The sequence below is a fragment of the Cydia amplana genome, chromosome 14 (genome assembly GCF_948474715.1).
Source record: "Cydia amplana chromosome 14, ilCydAmpl1.1, whole genome shotgun sequence".
In the NCBI taxonomy this organism is placed as follows: Eukaryota; Metazoa; Arthropoda; class Insecta; order Lepidoptera; family Tortricidae; genus Cydia; species Cydia amplana.
In genome coordinates, this window is record NC_086082.1 from 641,614 (window position 1) to 661,603 (window position 19,990).

At 38.8% G+C, this 19,990-nt stretch overlaps 1 protein-coding gene across 1 annotated transcript in view; it reads right to left on the reverse strand.

The window, feature by feature from the left end:
* Nucleotides 1–19,990, reverse strand: part of LOC134653939 (uncharacterized) — a 599,610-nt gene that overhangs the window by 289,246 nt on the left and 290,374 nt on the right. The gene's annotated exons all lie outside the window — the stretch shown is intronic.

The following is a 19,990-nucleotide window of genomic DNA, read 5'->3' on the forward strand; positions in this document are numbered from 1 at the left end:
TTAAATACAAGTTCGAAATACTTGGGTTCTATTATCTCTGTCCCTTTCACACTGTTAGCAAAAGAAACAGACAAAAAAATGTTAAAACCACATTCAACGGTATATTCACGGTTTATAATAGACCCCCGAAAAACTTCAGACCGCATCGTTTCAAACCACGTACGAGTATGAATTCTTAATAACTAATTAATAAAAATAAAGTTTAAGATTTGATAAAAACTAATAAAATACTATATTTTAGGTATTGTACAATTCTCTGTTCCCCTCCAAGCTGTAGCTAGTCAAAGAGACCTGGGTATCACTATTTCACATAATTTGAAATGGGACACGCATATAACCAAAATCACCAAGAGAGCAAATTCTATGCTGTATATTTATGATCCGGAAAGCATTCCATGTAATTACTAAGGACCTATTTATCTACATATATAAACGTGAAAGACCTGACTGACTGACTTAAATCAACGCACATCCCAAACCGCTGGGACTAGAAAGTCCAAATTTGGCAAGTAGGTTCCTTATAAGGTCTAAGGGTCCACTAAGAAAGAATTTTTCAAAATTCATCCCCTAAAGGGGTGAAATGGGGGTCCAATTAAAAAAACTCTCCTGCGCGTAAGCTGCGGGCAAAAGCTAGTTAAAATATATAAGTCATACCTTCGTCCTTTACTTGAGTATGCTTTTCAGATATGGTCCCCCTACTTTAAAAAGGACATCACATTGCTGGAGAAAGTTCAGCGAAGAGCAACCAAAATGGTTATTTCATTGAAAGACAAGCCATACGAAGAACGGCTTCAGGAATTAGGTCTTACAACATTGGAGGACCGAAGGAAGCGAGGCGATCTTATCGAGACATACAAAATCTTGTCTGGACACTACAATGTTCCTAATATTATAGACCTATACACATCAAGCCAGAATGTAAGGTTAAGAGGACACTCCAAAAAACTTGTCAAACCTCCGTGTGCTAGTAATCCTAGAAAACACTTCTTACCTACCGAATCGTGTGGTAAATGTGTGGAACTCTCTACCAGAAACTGTTGTTAGTGCACCATCGGTCAACACTTTCAAAAATAGACTGGATACACATTTTAGAACTTTAAAAAGTGCAAAATAAAATAAAATACAAGTGCTTCGATATACCCGCATCAGCTCCAAGAGCTGCTAGTGTATCAAATAAAATAATAATAAAAAAATTAAAATAATGAACTCAAAAAAAACGCAGATTAGAAATTAATTATTTTAATTTTAAGAATTTCTACCATACTAATACCATACTAATACTTCTTGAACTAAAATGTTGCTTAATTTAGGTACTTGTTGGTAGATATTTTAAGCAATTGGTGGGGTTTGAAGCGTTCGTTTGTTTATTAATTTAAATGTCAATTAATATAAAATATAATAAAAAATATAGCTAAGTTTGATTATAAAAGGCGCCCAGAAAAAGCCGCGAGGGGGCGGCTTCGCCGCCCCCCCGAGGCCTGCCGCCCCGGGCCATGGCCCCCTTGGCCCTAGGGTAAATACGCCCCTGACAGTAGGCTCACAATCAGATATTTTAGAAAAAAAAGCGTGTAGGTACCTATGTACCTATGTGTCAGCGAAGTCAAAAAAAGTTTATCCTTCTTTTAAACCTACCTACTCCTTTATTATGGATTTTAAATTCTTAATCAAAAATCATGGGTCTGGATGAGTCGGGCACAAGATCGACAGGATTGGAAGAGGAGGGAAGAGGCCTACATCAAAGATTGGACCACCAAAAGTCCATGATGATGATGATGAATTAGTGATCATTGGAGTAGGTACTCATTCAATTAGAACATGTTTTTTTTTTGGAAGATTCTGAATTTTTCAAGAGTTTGTTATGTTAGCAAGCCGTTCCTATCACCACTACGTACAAATGCGGATATTGAAAATATTTCCCCGATAATCCGGACTGCGAGCTGCCACAACTTGCAACTTTGCTACAAAAAAAATCTACTCCAATACTGTGTGAATAAAAAACGTGGGAGAATAGGAACTTGTTTATATGAAATTGAATAAAGTACGTCTAGGAAAGACTCAAATGCAAATATTTTAAATATAGTCGCGTCATTGTCTCTGAATTATTCTTTGATTTATATTTTTTATTTAAACTTTTGGTGCATAATACATTTAGAGTACAAATGGCGGACTTAATGCCAGAAGGCATTCTCTACCAGTCAACCATGGGCCAAACCGAAAGATCTACCTAGTTGAATTGGTGAACAATTGTAAAACTAGTAGTTCTGTGAGCTGTAGAGTTAGTAGACCTTGTGAAAATGGCTAAATATAAATACTTACAGTGAACTTACGATAGTCTTAAGTGCCATAGACCTTAGTAGCACCTAAGTCCACCACCACCACTCCACTCCCCACCACTAATCCCCCACCACCACTTTATACCGATTCTCGCAATATTGAACATGTTCCAAAAGACGAAACAACAAAAATTCCATCTACCTAATTACCAAACAGTTGGAAAAACATACAAAAAGGTCTGATTTATAACTTAAATACATTGGTGAACTTTTCGTGTTATAAATAGGTTACGTTTTCTTTAAATACAGGTGAGTTGTGACAGAGGAGATTTGTGACATCGTCGATGTTTTGGAATCAATAAACTAATAACGAGCTAATAGGTTCTAAAAAATCGACAATGTCACAACTATCCTCTGTCACAACTTACATCGGTCTCCCCTAAGATAAATACAATACGAACGATACGATTAAATAAGTTTTACTGATTGTGAGTGTATTTGATCCTGGTCACATCTAGTGAATTACCCTGTTATAAGGATCTAGGGAATACATGATTGAATAAAAATTGTTTTATAAAGAAAACCGTTTAATTTAACATCTACAACAATAACAATTGCTTATTCCTTTGCACTTCAAAAATCACAATCAAAAATATATGGCTCACGCGACCCTCGACTACGAGTAATTCTGGAGATGTCCGTCTGCCTCAAGCGCCACGAAGTCAATGCCGGGCGATAGCTGTGCGCGCCGCGTGCTCACCGATCCTATAGCTAGGTAGATAGGTACTGGCAGGTCGTGACGTCAGGAGTGACAGCTAAAGGTGGTGGTAAACTGGTTGCGCTTATACGGCCTCTCCTGACAGCGTGTCGCCCTCGACACGTGCTCGCGTAGCGTCGCTCTGGCCAGGGGTATCCACCATAGGCAGTTCAGGGTGAGAGTCCACTTGCGACACAGATGGACCAGCTGCTGCAATAGAAGAGGATGTTTCACCATCTTCTAAGTTTTTACCTGCAAACAACACTAAGTTAGAAACACGCTTAACAATCTTATGCTTCTTCACACAGACTATCAAAACTTGCGCTCATTCATCATTCAATTAATTCACTCATCAATCAAAGCAGAGCCCGCACACATTCTTCATTCTCAAGGTAAACAGAGACGTCTCTCTTTAAAAAAATCGAACCCAGAAGTCGATATTCGTCGCCAGTAGAAACTGCCATAGTCTCTGGTCCCTGGCGAACGAAAGCTCACAGCCTTCATCTGAAACATACTTGACGCAGACCATAATCGTACGTCAAGTTGCTTGACACGCAGACCGTATTCATACGTGCAAGCCCAGTCTACACGCAGACCGTTATCATACGTGTAAACTACATAGCACACAGACCGTAATCATGTGTAGATCGTTCAACACGCAGACCGTATTCATACGTGTGAACACTAAACAGTACCACACGCAGACCGTTATCGTACGTGTGTGCAGTCCGACAATCGGACACCTCGCCACGGCACCATGTGTTGAGCCGCAGCCTGCGTTGTCTTGCCGCAGCCTGCGTTGTCTTGCCGTAGCCACCGCTAAGCAATCGAAGCGCGTAGCGTCCACTCGGTAGTACTTCTGGTAAGGGCCGCGCATACCGGAATCGAGCTTTCCTGTCGACTGAGAAAACTTTACAACGAACACTAAGTCATGAAGTTTATATTGACGAGGCGGATGTCGTCACTGGTTGAGTCGTTCGTCTTGCTGGGCCTGATTCCTTTTCAGCAAGTGTTGGGCCCGGCTCCTTGTAATCTCGCGCAGAGCCTCTCGGTTTGGAGAAGAACCTTCAATAGCCACATCTCGCATTAAAATGCGAATGGTAGGCGTTCTGTTAGCTAAGGCTTCAACTTTCCTTGGGCTCGGTCTAACCTGACCCTGAGATATATAACCTTACCCAAGTATTCAACCTCAGTTACAAGAAACGAACATTTACGTAGGTATGATCGAAGTCGCAGTCTTAAGAGTCTAGAACCTTTTCTAATAACTGGATTCCCTCGCTTACGGTATTACTCAAAAGTAGTAAGTCGTCAACTTAAACTAGGACGATCCCTTCATTAATAGGATGATGCAAAGTATCGTTAATTATACGTTTGGTAAACGATAGGCGAATTGGCCAAATCATACGGCATCTTAACATATTCAAAATGATCTCCCGGAATTACAAAATCAATAAGACATACATTCACTTTAAAATTTATTGGTAAGCGCCTCGCCCGTACGAACGGTACTTAGTTGTTACAGTACCTACCAGGTATCAATAACTGAAAATTTGTTAATGACAGTCATAAGGCTGGCCAAGTCCTCGCCCAGAAGAGGCGTGTTTACTTTAGGCTGATTAGCTAACTCAACGTTGTTAACGCTAATTAGAGGAGCCTCCGTGTGCGTAAGATACTGCTCGTGTTTATCGCTCGTGTCGAACGTAAGTTACTCCCTCCCGATTCAGTACGTCGTCGGTGCCTATTATAATGGGTATGTTCATATATCGCGGCAGCACAACTAAAAAATCAACCTCAAGAGATATGTTACTAAACTCAACCGTTAGCGTTTACATAAGACGTGCTGAGAAGCAGAAGTTTTTCAGTAAACCCGCCTTTCAATACTACGGCTGGCAAGAAATGTATTTAAGAAGGTCTGAAGAAATCAAGGACGCATCAATGGCACCGCTATCAATGAGTACGTCAACAGGTAATCCATTTATTACTGCAGTAGTTATATTTTTGTTGTCAGACTGCAGTAGTTATATTTTTGTTGTCAGAGGTACCTGACCGCTGAGAACAAATATTTAAAGATTTAAAAGAAAAAAAAAAAGATTTAAGATCCGATTGCGTTAAATTGTTCCGACCGTGACTTCGCAAAACATTTGTCCTCGGTGTGTCCTTGTTTTTTGCAGAATGTACAAAAATTGCTAGGGCTTGAACCGGAGCCTGAACCTGTCCCGGACTGTGCGTCAGTTTTACCACTAGGAGGTTTTTGTCGTTTACAGTCTCGACTAAGATGTCCTACTTGATTACAATTAAAACATTTTTTACCCAAACTAGCGTTATTTTTTGTTTGAGGACGATTTTTATTGTAATCTACGTTGTCACGCTTTGGTTTTGTATAAATCGACAAAAAGGAAACAATGTTTTCAGGAACAAGGTTCGCGTTAGCTGCCGCAGCGCGCACTTGGGGATCGTCTAAGCCGCGAATGACAATTAAGGTCCTCAGCTCATCACTCAAACCTTCTACAATTTTTAAACGCAGTAGCGTACGCAGCGCATATTCCGCGAAGCTAGAGTATTTATCTGACGTAGCATTCATCGAATCAAAAAGAATGTTAGCGTAATCTAACTTATTAGGACATAATGATTTAAATTCCCGTTTAAAATTTGACCACGTCCTATCATTAGTGACCCATTCGCTTAGCCAAACTTTAGCGTCACCCTTTAAGCACGAAGCTACGCGCGATAAACATTCGTGATCGTTCCAGTTGTTGGCAGTTCTGGCGCGGTCCACTTCTTCGCACCATGCTTCAATGTTATGTAACGCAGGATCAAAATTTGACACATAATAATGTTGTGACCTGATTGGCTGCACAGATTGAATAGCCTGCATCAAAGCATGTGCAAGAGTAGACGCCTCGGAACCGGGGGCGCGAGATTCCAAAGAGCGCTGTCTAGGCGGTATGCTGGGAAAATCTGATAACGGTGGCGTTCTAGGTGTAGGTACACGTTCCGTTTCCGTACGCGCTTGTATCTCCCTATCGCGCGAGATATTACGCAAAACCTGTCGCGACACGCCACGTAAGCTACTTCGCGAACGGTCGCGCCGTGGGATACGCGAGACATCATGCGAATGGCTACGCCTAGCCCTGCTATTCGACCTAAGTTGGGTTCTACTACGCGACCGACGCCTGTTCCTACTGTAACGCGAGCGTCGCCTAACCCTACTTCGTGAAGGGCGTTCATCGGTGCTCCGCGAATTACTCCGATCCAGAACGCGCGAGCCATTCCGCGGATCACGCTGTTCATCACTCGAGCTACGTCGTGAGTCATCACTGCTATACGCACCGGATCTACTACGCGAAACCCGCCTATTTCGAAAATGACGCCGTTTGCGGACGCGCGACCTACCTCGAGTGCCTGGTCGCTCTCGGCTACGAGGTCGTGATCCACTACCCGTCATATTAAAATTCACTCACAAAATGAATTCACACAAAAGAATAAAACACAGTAAGCAACAATAAAGGAAAAAGCAATCGCTGGTGTTTAAAACACAACACACTTGAGTATGTAACGGTTTTCTTAATTTAAATTTTAGCACAGAAATACACTCATGTGGGCAAACTAGTTCTTTATCCCAATACTGATATAAGGATCTAGGGAATACATGATTGAATAAAAATTGTTTTATAAAGAAAACCGTTTAATTTAACATCTACAACAATAACAATTGCTTATTCCTTTGCACTTCAAAAATCACAATCAAAAATATATGGCTCACGCGACCCTCGACTACGAGTAATTCTGGAGATGTCCGTCTGCCTCAAGCGCCACGAAGTCAATGCCGGGCGATAGCTGTGCGCGCCGCGTGCTCACCGATCCTATAGCTAGGTAGATAGGTACTGGCAGGTCGTGACGTCAGGAGTGACAGCTAAAGGTGGTGGTAAACTGGTTGCGCTTATACTGTAGTTATTATAAAGGCAACACCACGACAGCATGAAACACAGTTGCCAACGAGATAGCAGCGTGCCAACCGCCAACTGCCCCTGCCAACGCCACACGAATTATTCCAATGGCCTTTTTAACCCTTTCACCACGAAAGACGTCAACTGACGCGCGTGGCTACAGCCCAATATCAAACTTCGTGCATTCCGACAAGGTTCACGATGACTCGCCGCGCGCGATAGGCGTGGTGTTCAAAATGGTTCATTGTGAACGGTTATATTTTACTTTGCAACTCCCGTGAGATAAAAATAATTCAAAAAATTTAAAATGGGTGATTTTGGTAGAATTTTGTTTCCATATGATGAATTTTACCATGATTTATTCATTCTTTTCGGCCGGAAAAAGCACAACATCGGGAGTTGTGGAGATCAAGGGGAGAGGCATTTGCTCAGCAGTGGGACACTATAACAGGCTAAAAAAACTAGCCTTTTAAGGTTATTAGGTGAACCTCATACAGCGAGCACCAATATGATCGATCTGTTTTAAATTGATTCTTAAAATTGTTTTGTTTTGCCATCACATTTAAAGCTTAGTTGTGAAGAATATTACTATTATTAAATGATACGTTTCCTCCCGTCTTCACAACATTAAGTACCTACATACTTTCACAAAAATTCACAGTGCTTCTGACCTTCACAAAAACGCACAGTGGTTCTGTACCCTGTGTAAAAATGCAGCGCACAGTGGTCCCGCGCGCCAACCGAACAAAGTATGGCAATGCAAAGATGTACGTATTGGAGCGGAATGTTGGTGACATGGGACATTTTCCACTAGATCTTGCATCAGTAAAGCATATCCCACCAAAAAGATATTCATGTAAAATGTTGCCAAGACGAGACCATATCGCTCGCATGGTCAAAAAGTTATGAGATCTCATGTAGAGCCAAGCTTTTCACTCTACACGCCCTAATTTTACAAGCTGTAACTTCACAAACTCTACACTAGACTCAGATAGTCTAAATATGTGGCTTGGCCGTATCGCTACCGTCACATGGAAGTAAGGTAAAAAAATATTTACAGGTCATTACTTTACTGTTACGCAATAGTTCTTTAAACAACAATTAAACCTGACAAACATCAAACCTTTGGAACTGTATAGGTATTTGTATTCCACAATTTACGAAATCCGCTTACCGCCAGATAGGCCATAAACCGGCTGCCGTCGTGGTACTTGAATTAGATTGAGCGGTGAGATACTCCATCTAGTGTACGGTATCTACGATCGGTAGACATGAAAAGAAAATATGTCGCATTGGTCGAAACGCCGGCACTTTAGCCGTATTTGCGTATAAAAACGACAAATGTTATGTGCGACGATTTTAAAGGTACCTATAGTTTAGTTTAATGCGTGCTTAAAGCATATTAGGTACGTTTGTTATTACTTAACAAGGATTTATGCTGGTCGTGGTTCGACTTGTAGAGGTTTCACTGTATATAAGTACTGTACTTACGTTCTTATTATGAAGCGTATTTGTGGCATTGATACGATTTTAGAAAAATAAAACAAGTTGTAATAATTGTTCACAGAAGATATTTGAGTCGTGATCTCGGTAATAATTTTCATAACGCCGATTTTGTCCTATCGCATAACCTCTTTTTGTTATAGTTTTTGTTTAAGAACTGTTTAAGTAACTTTTATGTGAAGGTCATTCACGTTAAATAATAACTCTCTCTTAGCATTTTTATTTACTCCTAAGAATTAACTAATCATAATAACATTCTAATTCTTAACGGGGTTAATTTACCGTATTCTCAAGACATATTCCGTAAAAGCAACATAAATAATTACACCGATATTAAAACTCTAAACTCCCAAGCGTCACAAATAATTCAATTAGAATATTGCCTCGGACAGATGTAGCTATAAAAAGCCTCGACTTAAAAGACTTCTTAAAAGCTGCTCAGAAATCACCCCCGCTTCAAGAACCTAGTTTATTAGAGTAACTAGCAGAAGCGGGCGAAAAAACTGTCAAAGAGAGCAAGAGAAAATTTGAAAACACTTTCTTGAACGAAATAATATGAAGGAGTTTCAACACGGAGTGATATTTTTATTTGTCGCTGAAGTTTGAAATTTTTGTTATTTTTTTGTCCACCGCCGCCGAGCGGATGGAGCACTGTGCAACTAGTTTTAAACTGAGATGAAATGTTTGTGTTTTGTTTGTTTGTTTATTCGGATCGGCGGTTTGTGTGGGATTATTGATTTGTTTCGACGGTGACGTGTCAATAACGGGAAAATTCAAAGGAGAAAGAAAAAGGTACAAAATTGAGTTTGCTGAAAAGGAACAACATTGAAGTTTTAAAAAAGACAACACAAAAGAGTGAAACGCAAAAAAATTGTACGTAATTAAGCGCAGTTAAGAAGCTATGATTAGTCTTAACTTAATTGATTCATTTGTGTTACGAAAATTAACTATGTAAATTGTATTGTATTTATTGTACTTAATTAGTATACACATATAAGTCTATAGCATACGCTAACACACTTTCACCCATCTAACATAAATAGCAGTGTTTTACCTTACAATAAAACACTTATTAAGCGAAATACCTAAGACATCGTTAGAAATTTTTTGAAAGTTTCCCTCAATTAAGAGCTCTTTTACCTTACTTTGCAATGCCTGTGGGGTCAGCTCGGAAGTGGATCGGGCCCAAGAGACTAGATCATCAAAGCATGTTTGGGCGGCTTCGCCTTGTTTAATTAGTGCTTGCGTAATAGCTGCAAAACCCCGTTCAATAATGCTTAAATTGGAAAATTTATCAAACGGCTTTAGTTCCTCGTTTGTTTCGAGGTCTGTAAATGCCGGCTGGGAGCAGTAAAGTTTTTGAACTTCCGAATATCGAACATTTGACCAATCTTCCGAATTAAAATGCTGAACTTCGGATACGAGGTCAACGTGAGCGGGAGAGGATTTGGGAATTGATGGCTCTTTCAAAACGGTGTTAAATGCAAACTTTAACGTTGTAGCGTTATCATTAGAAGGCTGAGCTTCAGTCTCATTCTCATACAACTCTCCGCTTACGTTACCCTCTATTTCCTCCTCACAGCTATCAGATTGCGCTAAGGGACCTCCGGATTGACATTGCAACATATCACTGATACACTGTTGAATTTGGCTAACCTGATTAGTTAATCGTTGAATCGCATCGTCGGTACGCTGCCGCTTGCGTCTCGACCCAGATTTTTTTGCTTTTCTTTTTAACCCCGCACGATTTGGCGGCGGTGGCGGCCCCACAGGTAGCGGCGGCTGCAACGACGGCCCAGGAGTTGGCTCCCATGACGGTCCCGGAGTGGGTGCAATATTTTCAGATTCTGATGACGAACTCGTACCAGCTGTACTAGTGTCCGACATCTTATCACACTACTTCTGAAAAAATAAATCAGAATTAATACAAAATATTTTACATTCTCGAACGGTAAAACCGTTATAAATTTTAAATTTTTAAATTTAAAATCAGCAAACTTACAAACTCCTTGAATTTGTACAACTGTACGCCTCGACAGACAAGACGCCAATGAAAGGTCGCGCGCTGGCCAGCGCCCTCCGTAGCTACGACCCCTGGTGGCAGAAACTGGAACTAGATGGAGGGGAGAAGGGAGTGGGTATTTACCAATCAGCAACCGTCACGTCACGACAAACAATGTTGCCTCTCTCAAATATTAATAGGCTTTGAATAACGGTACAGAAGCTTAATAGAAGTGGCTTAACTGTCGTAACACAATGGAACCAATTAACGTTAGTTAGACTAATTACAGGTGCTTAACTATGCACATTTTTTTTCACACAAATATTGAATTAATATCAAGAACTCGCTTTTCATTTCGGCGACAATTATGTGCGGAAGATGTATTTTAGATCCCTACTAACTATACACAAATCTATCTATCTATGACGCGACTGCTAACACAAAATTTATAACTGTTAACAAAAGTTTATTTCGGTTCAACGACCGACCAAAATAAGGTCACATTCTTCCCTATTCCTTAAATAAATAAACACAAGGAACCAAACTAAAGTACGCACTGTATCATTATCATGTCTAACCACCCCAATTTAGAATAATTGATCGATATCGAGAAACTATAGACCCATGAATTTATTAGGACATAACAAGACGATCGAAAATGATATTAAAAGTGGTAGTAATAGAGTCCAAGTGCATCGATCGTCATTTGATTTGAATGTAAAGAAACTTTGAGAAAATAATATTTGATTGTATAATTTTACGAAAGACGGTAGTGTAAATTGACTAATAAGTGTATTTATCAAATAATAAACAGGTTATTATTATGACTGGCGCTTATAAAATTAACTAAGACAATTTTATAATTGTGTATAATTGGATTTAAACTACCTTATAATTTATAAACTTCTTTGACCGCGTGCACCGCATAGTTATATTTTCTCGCTCCCCGCCCCTGTTTAACAAATAAGTCGATTTATTGTGGTGAAAAATATAAAAACCGGCAAATTCAAACTAAAAATATAAATGAAAAGGAGTCAGTTTATCTAATGGAAAACTCAATACAAGGAACCACTTGCTTTCGTTGTTTAAGTATGATTATTATCATGAATCAGACCAAAGAGAACCCGATTTTGATTTCGATTTCTAATTCTGAAACAGCTATGAATATGATCTTACAATGTACTGTAAATAGCGACATATCTTGACCAGAAATTAAAACCAAAATCTGGCTAAAGTTCTGCTTTACAACTTAAAACTCTTTTAGCTCTTTAAGCATATAAGGGCACTAATGTCCTTAAATCCTTCAAGACTCTCTATTGTCTTCAACGAACTTCTTGGCCCCGGAACACTAAGTACTTCGAAAGTCAGAATCTAGTCATAAGCCGACTTTAGGATGGCTAACTTATGCATAATTTAGAACTTTCAGTTGCTTCTCATATTATGTACTATCTAATTCACATAACCACCTGTTGATATCTATTTCTTAGGTAAAAAAAAATACTTTTACAATTTTAAATTTTTTGTCAATCTAAAATTTTGCTTGTCGGTTCCCTCAGCTATTAGCACTAGCTTTTCATACTAAAATTATTCTGCTATAGTAACGACCATATCGTTAATATATAATTATAATAACTGAAAATAAATAAAAATTTGACACGTTTTCGTGTTTTTAGGGTTCCGTACCTCAAAAGGAAAAAACGGAACCCTTATAGAAGCACTCGTGCGTCTGTCTGTCTATCTGTCCGAACTACCGGGTCTACAATTTTGAAAAAAATATACAAAATAGTTCTTTGCCTATAGTTGACAGGAAAACCTATTAGAAATGTGCAGTCAAGCGTAAGTCGGATTTAATGAACGGAACTCTTGGAACGCGAGTCCGACCCGCACTTGGCCGGTTTTTTTTCTATCCTGCCTACTTTACTCGTATTTAACCTGCCTTTTCAAATAGAGTATGCTTAAATTTGCAAGCGGAAGTATAACTAAGCGATATAATATCCATGTATTCAAATAGAGTACCTATGCTTAATTTTGCAAGCGTAATTATAATCGCGCGATATAATCACCATGCACCTTGTTAAACCGACAGTCTTTACTAATTACCGACATCGTGTTCCTCTAATTACAATACCTGCTCAGCACGTGTGTGCTCCCACGGTTATATTCAAATACGCTACAAGCTGTACAGGGTGTCGCGAGAAAAGCGTCTTACCTTATTAAATGTACTCATAATCTACATATGTATACATGAAGGTACTGTTCGGATACAGACTGGGCTATAACCGCGAAAATCGAATTTCGCAAATTGCGGGCATCTTTCTCTGTCACTCTATTACGCCTGCATTGGAGTAAAAGAGAAAGATCCCCGCAATTTGCGAATTTCGGTTTTCGCGGTAGCCCCTCTGCACCAGTATTAGGTACAGGGTAGGTAGGTATTTGAATATATTTAAAATAAATTATTTTACGCCATGCCTGAAATAAAGCACCAGAAGATTAATAGAGAAACGTAGACAGCAGTTATTTTTATTAAGACACAAATTATTTTTTAAAACCCTTATAAAACTATAATTTAAAGAGTAGCTAATTTGATTGTGACGTCACATGCTAGTGTTTCATATAAATTCGAAAGCAAAATCGTTTTGATAGTTCGAAAAAAGAAACTGATTTGACTAGTAGTCAAATATCCTATTGCTTCAATACCTATTGCGGCAGGGCAATACATTCGACTACATTGCGGCTGCAAATGTCAAAATTACGGGCATCAACATACATTTTGACATTTTCGGCAGCAATGCAGTCTGTCCCGTACAAAATTGATCTTGCTAAAACTTTATTTATAAACCGTATTTGAATACAAACATTGGTAATGAATACAGCGTGTTCCAAAACATTTATCTTTAAAAAGCAAACTTATTCCCACCGCCCCTTAATTACTTTTCCCACCGTAAGACATTATCATTAACGACAACTTTGCAATCTTACTTAAAAAGGGTTAGCAAACAATTAAATTAGCATTTCAACGTCTTACCCTGTATAATCCAGTTTTTGTGCAAAAAAGGACTTTAATGCTTGGCAAGTAAGGTTCATATTGTCAGGGTTGGAATTAGTTTGTGGAAGAAATGTGTATGTAAATACATTTCATCCATTGGTAACATATAATATTATTGTTATTTAATTTTCCTGTTCTTAAGATGTCTAACAGGCCAATTCGACAGCTCAGTCATATGATTCCAATATGATTCGAATGTCGCTTTGTTGCCAGGTGTACGTTCGAGTTGTTAGACATCTTAAGAGAATGAAAATTAAATAACAGTAACATACTCGTATGTTACCAATGGATGAAACGTACCTAGGCGACGTTTATTTAATATAGCGGAAGGTGCTGGGCCTAAAATATGGCGTTGTGTGAACAAGAGATTTCCTTTGGCAGGATTGGTCCTTTATCGCCTGAGCACACTCGACTAATACCTTCTTTGCGTAAAAAAAATCAGGCTATCAATAATATTATGATAGTTTTATGTAAAATAGAATAAAGAGTCTAATATCAAAGACAGGTGTATATTTACAGTTTTGAATGATTCACGGTTAGTTTCACTAGACTTATATCGACCCGGATATGAACCGTGATTACCTTTTGTGTCGTTTTCGAGCTCGAAAATTATAAAAAGGTAATCACGGTTCATATCCTGGTCGACATAAGTATAGGTACATTGAACAGGCAAACTTATTGTTATAGAGTGATCTTCCAGACAACCGCTACAATAAATAAATAAATAAATCAAACGAAATACTTATAATACATATTTTAGACTGTCCATAATATTAACGAGCAGATCTAAATGAGTTAGGAACACTTTAAGGTGCATCCACACTGCAGTAAACCTTTGTGGAGCAGCATTATGCAACACAGTAACAGGTAGGAAGCTTACATAGTACAAAAGTTAACTGTGATGTGGATGCAGCTTTACACAAACTTTAGTTAGGTAATACTAAACTATCCGCTTTCCCCACTTTAAAGCCCTAAAACCAGCATTAAAACGTCTATTTATTACCATACCGCTTCCATTCCAGACTCACGTTTCCTAACAACATTCCTAACCACTGGACAATGTCGTTGCATTTTTACACAGACCTCTAAACTTTACATTAGATAGAGCATTATAGTATTTTATGCAACCGTTGTTTAAGAGAGGTCAAAAAAGGCGAGTGGCGCGAGTAACAATTTGAGGCGAAGCCGAAAATTGTTAATAAAGACGCCACGAGTATTTTTTGACTCAGTTAAACAACGTTGCATACAATACTTTTTCTACGACCAAGCACTTACTTTGAAATAAAATTGAAAACTTAACAAATCTTTTCAGTTCAAGAAGTAGCAAAAATGGAGGGTACGGGCAAAAGAATGGACTAATGAATGAAATTAAAATAAAACATGTCTATGGTTCACTTATTTGTCAGTGATGACATTTAAAATAAGGTTGGCAACGCTGTATTTCATTCAATATTTTTTAAGTGGTCATTACACGAAGTATCGTAAAATCGCCAAAAAGATACTGCGTGTATGTACAAATTCTTTTTTGGGGAATAGACTAAAGACTTGTCTTGACAACTATAAGGTAGGGTTTTAAAAGGTGTGTGCAAAAAATATATAGACTAGCTATTGCCCGCGATTTTGTAAAAGAGGACTAATGATGATGATTACTAAAAAGTATCATTTATGTGCCTCTGACCCTCAAACAATTTCCGTAGTAAATTTTATCTTAATCAGTTTAGCAATTTAACCGTGATGAATCCACAATTTCCCGTTATGAATAAAGTTTTGATGAGCTAAAAAATCTATACCTATGTCAAACGTCTGGCTCAGCATTATAATAATTGACGTTGTCAAGCGTCGCGCAGTACAGTTTGCGGCACAATATACGTGGAGTCATTTATGAGCCCCAGTTAGACTACTATAGTTAATCTAGTTTTGTATGGAACAGATAAAACAGAATCTATGGTGGGTAATCGCATTTTTCCCATCTTTCACCGTGTCGCAACCACTACGACTATTCAAGCGCCCGCGACCATAATTCTGCTAGATCAAACCAGTCTTATTTGATCTACTGTAACGAATAATTTTTACTAATCTCGAGATCATACTTTACACCGGTTTTCATTTGTCAAGCGCTCACTGCGGTCCTTACGTGCCACGGGGATAGTTTTCTATGCAAAAAGAGCTTAAGCGCCATATATTTCTTATACTTTTAGTACGTTTTATCTCGACGTTGACGTAGAACGCTTGCAATGCGACGCCGCACTGCGTATCGTGTTTGCGGCCCGTATTTATAAAAGCTAGTTTAATTAAAACGAATTCTAAATCTATTAACATAAAGTCCAATTTTCATCGGAGCTAAGAGTCGAGTTTTAGGATCAGGATGGCCGAGGCTCATTTTATTAGAGGTGTCTTATGCAGTGGTGATAAAGTTGAAAGTCGATTGGGATTTTCGTGATAGTTTTAAACTATGCTGTATAAAGCTGGACTTTAAAATTATGGATTTAAGGTGGTATATTTTTATTAAAAACAAACTAAGTACTAAAACAAATAATAAAAAGCCTTAAAATAAAAATTACAAACTAAAATTAAAAACTAGAATTAAAAACTAAGCTTAAAAACTAAGCATAAAAATAAACTATAGATAAAAAATTTGGCCCAAATCGCCGTCCCCAAATTTAAGGTGTATTTTCTTTTGTAGGACGTATGTGCCGATGCGGTGATTGCCTATTGTTATGCTTTGATAGTGTTTTGATTAAGCCGGTGTGTTGTAGTGCTTTCTTTGGAATTATTGTTATGGAGGCTATTTCGTGATTCGTTGTGACACACTTCATTGACCTTGATGACAAGTAAGTATTTTAGTCTAAAAATATCAACTAATTTTATATCATGAATGCAGGAAATTATTAAACAAATATAGGTAAATTATGAACGCCAGTAAAGTTATGTAAAATCATAATGTCACATATAATAAGTATTAGGCGAATAATCGTTCGCTTTTAATATATATTATTTGGATCTCACGGGATCTTAGCAATATGTATATTGATACGGTCAAGGAATTTAATTTCAGTAGCATTTCATACCATGTCACAGTGAAAATATTATGAGGTATAACGACCTTTAGGCCTTGGCCACACTAGACGGAAATTCCGTCGCCGAACTTCCGCGGCGGAACGTATTGCATATAAAAACGAACGACCGATCTTCCGCGTAGTGTGCCCGATATTTGTATTTTATAATTATGCAATAACATGTATTGGTAAATTAATTTATTTCACTGTGTCTATCGATTTTTAAAAGATTTAAGATTAAAAATAAGTAAATAATATGGTAAAATATAAGCTGTGGGTGTAGACCCAGCTTAAAGAGCTCACATCACAACGATCGTTCGTAGCGTGCTACGAAACCGTACGCTACGCCGTAGCGCTCCACCGGTTGATTGGCTACGTAGCACGGCCACGTACTACGTGGATACGTGAAACGGTTTACACTGATTAAAAGGGCCTTATTCGGGAGGGAAAATTTGATACCACTATAATTATTTCAATTGAATGAGGCTCATTTAAGTCTTAAAACCACTAAAGTTCACTTTAACTTATATGTTAAATTTTATATTACAGGAAAAAATGGAAAAAGTTACGTTTCCGGCAGGACTTGAACCCGCAACCGTAACTCCGTCCGTCCGTCGCTGCCGGAAGCGTAACTTTTTCCATTTTTTCCTTTAATATAAAATTTGGAATATCGCTCGCAGACGTATCTGCTAGTAAAAAAATTGAATTACATGTAAATTAATTTGGATATCACCACTCACGCTTAAGGCCTATTTGACAATAAATTTAGACATCAAACTGAAGAAAATTGTTATAATTCGCGTGTTCGATCACTCGTACTTGTTCGTACGTGTTTTGGCGAGAGCGAGACGCACTGGTAAATGATCTTTCTGATTTTACCGTCAACGTGACTCATTGAAATAAAACAGTCTCCTCGTCGTGCAAACATCATGTCATCATTCATGCGTAGACATTATATTAACTCAGCATATCCGCAGGTATGTTTACTAAGATCGCACCCAGGTTGAGGCTGAAGTGAGCTGACGCAAGTCTCTCGACTCAAGCGGCGCCGCCACGGCGTGTGATGGTGGGCCATAAAACATTTACCTAAGGCAGGCGTGGCTCACTCCACGTTTTCGTCGCGTCGCTACAAGTACCTAGAAGTACATGCGGCCCACACCAATTTTGGTGTCTAGCCATAGTAGTTGCCGCGCACCGCTACGGAACGGACGACTGCTCGCGCTTGCGCCACCGCAGTCATATATGTCGTAATAGACGCGTTTTGTTACAGAGTGAATATTCTGTACCTAGTACTATTATTTATTCTGTGCCTAAGGGTCGGCAAACCGCGGCTCTTTGGACCTGGGGCCCGTTTCTTAAAATCTCGGTAATAACAGCGGATGTCACTTTTTGACAGCTTTGGTTAGACACTTCCACTTGTATTACAAGTTACAATTGCTGTTCTTCACGGCACCCCACAGACAAGACATCCTCTAGACTGAGCATAGTAACGCTACCCCCTCTGCCACTTATACGGTAGTTTTACTCCATCTTCGAGTCAATCCCGTGCCGTGATTGGTCCGTGTCTTTGAACGGACCAATCACGGCACGGGATTCGCTCACCTCGTCCCCCCGCACCCCCGTATTTTTGGCAGCATCGGTTTCATGAAATAATTGCTCTAAACTACGTCTAGAGGATTCCTAGTCTATGCGGCACCCCAACAATGACAACGTAGATTAAACATATTATAACTCAACTTTTGTGGTTCTTTGTCATTCCTAAAACTGATGAATTTCTCTTACTTTAAAAGCTTTCCGACCTCCTGACTAGGTCATCATCATCATCTTCCTCGCGTCGTCCCGGAATTTTGCCACGGCTCATGGGAGCCCGCATGGGGTCCGCTTGGCAACTAGAATCCCTAGTTTTAAAGCAACTGCCATCTGAACTTCCAACCCAGGAATTTATATGAAACAAAGACCATGTGACAACATGGTCTAAAGAACCAACTTTTTCTAGGTATGGATAATAATATAAATTGCGTCGAAATATAATAGCTCCCTACGTTTTTCAAATAATTTAAGGCCCTAATCTTTCATAACAGGACAATAACCTGCCGGTAGCTTAAGATACTTGATATTTTTCCGCTCATTTCATGGCCCCTGAGTGAGTCACATTATAGTGTCACTATAAATTATGAATAAACATTATTGTTACGAGCGCCATCATCGTGGGGGATCTTACTCATCCTGGAACTCAATTCGAAATATAAACATCTTAACTTGATTTTATTTTGATATAGGTATTATGATAAGAACTTAACTCGAATCTCATGCACACAGTTGACAATCCATATTTCAAAGATATAAGATGTACTGGCGTTTAAAGTTTTGCTGTTAGTAGTAACAGTTTCAATATCATACAATAGATGGAAATTGGAAACATTTATTAAAACTATAACTCTTTGTCTATGTTGGAGATACAATTACATAGTTTTAGGAATGCTGATTCCATTTATAACTTGATTATTTTTAAACTGAGAAATGTTTCGTGTTAGTGCCGATACAGACGGACTGCAATCCGACTGCATGTTGCAGTCGGATTGCAGTTCTTCTGTACCGGCCCTTATGGTTTTAGGACTGCGAAAACTCAATCAAAATTCCAAGAGCTAAACCATTTTTCTTTATGCCATAAGTAAACTTAGTCAAGTTACGATTTTCAAACATCGAATAGGCCTACTCAAGTAGGCAGAGTTTTCCATTTCAGCTCTAATACAGCTTTTACACAGCTCGCTGGTTTTATGGCCGAACTTTAAGTGCACTTAGAGGGAGTAATTGAAATACAACTGTGATCGAAATTTTTATGGTGGGTAAGTTTGGATTGGATTTTAGAGTAGGTAATCATTTTCTCTGGCAGCAAAATACTTTTCTTTTAGGTATTGTCGCACATTTAATACAAGATACTGTCGACCCATTTTGTGAAAAATGCGAGTGCGAGTCGGACTCGCGTTCCAAGGGTTCCGTCAAAATTTTAGACCCAATACTTTCGTAGATAAAGGGGGAGGGGAATGGTCGGACAGACAGTGATCCTATAAGCCTATAAGGGCTCCGTTTTGTTCTTTTGAGGTACGGAGGTGTGTAAGCTCCTTTAGAGCAGTCACTCAGTCAGAGCAGCAAAATGTTTTTGAGTAACCATGCATGGCAACGTGGCACCAAGAATAATGACAAAACCCACATTCGCATAAAATACCTACTAATACTCGTATCATACTCATTGTCCTAAGGGAAAATTATTAAATTATTTTTACAGAAGCCCCAGCACGCGTGCTAAACGCATTATTTATGTAACCGCGGGGAGACCGGGGTACGAGGGAAATTAAACGGTAAATATTAAAAATAATTAAATGGTGAGCGTATGGGTTTCCGTTTT